This window comes from Camelina sativa, chromosome 16, assembly GCF_000633955.1.
Source record: "Camelina sativa cultivar DH55 chromosome 16, Cs, whole genome shotgun sequence".
In the NCBI taxonomy this organism is placed as follows: Eukaryota; Viridiplantae; Streptophyta; class Magnoliopsida; order Brassicales; family Brassicaceae; genus Camelina; species Camelina sativa.
Window position 1 is genome coordinate 11,779,143 of NC_025700.1, and position 1,950 is coordinate 11,781,092.

At 33.1% G+C, this 1,950-nt stretch overlaps 1 long non-coding RNA gene across 1 annotated transcript; it reads right to left on the reverse strand.

Annotated features, from left to right (window-relative positions):
• Positions 521-1,332, reverse strand: LOC104750368. The gene is made up of 2 exons (XR_761595.1): positions 1,193-1,332; positions 521-831 (listed from the first exon to the last, which is right to left on the reverse strand). It is a non-coding gene; the product is annotated as an uncharacterized LOC104750368 (long non-coding RNA).

The window sequence follows — 1,950 nt, forward strand, 5'->3', positions numbered from 1 at the left end:
GCATCGCAATATTGCGATTGATTTGCGAGGAGGGTGATCTTCCTTGCGAGTTTGTCGTAAATGCCTCGCAAATGAGCAGCGGAGTTGCGACGACTGGCTTCCTCGCAATTTTGCGAGGGATGTGCAATGGAATTTTCTTTTCTCGTACTGTCCTCGCAAATCCACCGCAAATTTGCAAGAGCTGTACTCCGTCGCAAGTCGTCCTCGCAAAACACGTGTTTTCTTGTAGTGCTTGACTTTACCCGGTTACCCCATAAATGGTCATAGGTGGAGTGTTCGACTCCACTTAAGAGCAATCGGCACCCACTAATTTTTTTTTCTAGGTCCGCCCCTGCTATTAGAGAATATATATTGGTTTACTTTGGTTTAATCTCTTGTATAGTTTGGTTAGGATAGTGGTTTAGTTTCACTTGTATTATGAATCGATGAAGATCAGCGGAAGTGGAATGAAGAATTTGATTAAGCTCTGATACCATATCAACTTTCCCATGAACAAGATTGAGAGAGATGAAACAGAATCTGGGAAAAGATAATTTCTTCGTTCAAGTGTAAAGTGAGATACAAATTAGGATGAAATACAAGTGAAACTAAACCACTATGCTAACCAAACTATACAAGAGATTAAACCAAAGTAAACCAATATACATTCTCTAATACCTGCCTGGGACAATATTGATTTTTGATATGTGTCTTATTTTCTCTTAACTCTTAAGCATGTAGATCAAGGATTTGCAGCAGACGGTCTTTTGGGGAGTCTACAAGACTTCCACGAGTTGGCTTGTTTTGTTTTACCAATTCCACACGCTGGAGAAGGCGGAGTGGAAATCCGGACTTGATACATTAATATGTTACATGAATCATAACAAATTAAATTATTAAATTTGTGAAAGATATATTAATAAATATCATATCATTCTGCTACTCTCTAACTAACAAACAATCAATTCTAGTAAAACAAATTTTAAATGTTTGTAATAATATTGTTTTGATCCCTTAAATTTTCTTTAAAGATGTAATCATAAATTGAAAGAGTGGTTTTGTATTATTGATTGCTTTTCGAATTTACGATTCAAATTCTAAAGAAATGCAAGAGTAAAATAAAATAAAAAATTTGAGTAAAATAAGAATAAAAATTTCCCAAAATAACTAAGATAGTGTAGCAAAGTTTTTGTGAAAAATAGATGATACTGACCTACGTGATGGACTCTAGCCTCCGTGACTCTTGCATGAAAAGATAGACATAGAAGCAAAAAAAGCAAGCATAAAAGAATAGAGGGTTGTGTTTTCTTTTCTGCCATTGTTATGGTATATTCATATATTACATTGGCTAGTTTTTAGATTGTATATATAGAAAAATGAAATCACTGGACAAGAGAAAATGAAGATATATGTAACTCATTTTAATACAATGCATATTCATAGTCAGCAGAAAATTAATAATAAATGTGAAATTCAACAAGTATACATACCATAACGCGGTTTTGTGTATTTGGCACTTCTTTAATTGAAGACTTCAACACTTTGATTGTTTAGTTTGAAAATGTCATACCATTGAATCCCTCCCTTGAATCTGTACTATAAAGTAATTGAAGACTTAGATACTTAGACACTTGTTTAATAGTAGTGCCTCGATTATTAATCAGTTGGTCTTTTATCTTTTCTCTTTTGCTTTCAAAATCCTTTTTTTGCCTATATTTGTGATTGTCATGATATAGTGCTCTATACTCTCGTGGTCTCTTTATCTTGTTTTTTTTTAATTCGTTAATCATTTGTCCAAAAATAAAAAGGTCTCGTATGAATTGATTATGTCTCACAGGAATCTGGCATTTTTTTTAACAGAAATCCGTTAGTAAAAATCTTCGTGGATATCTTTTTCGAAAATTGAATAAAATTGTGTTTCACAAAATCATTGGACTATTTCACATAACTCTAGCTTTTTCACAGAAATAG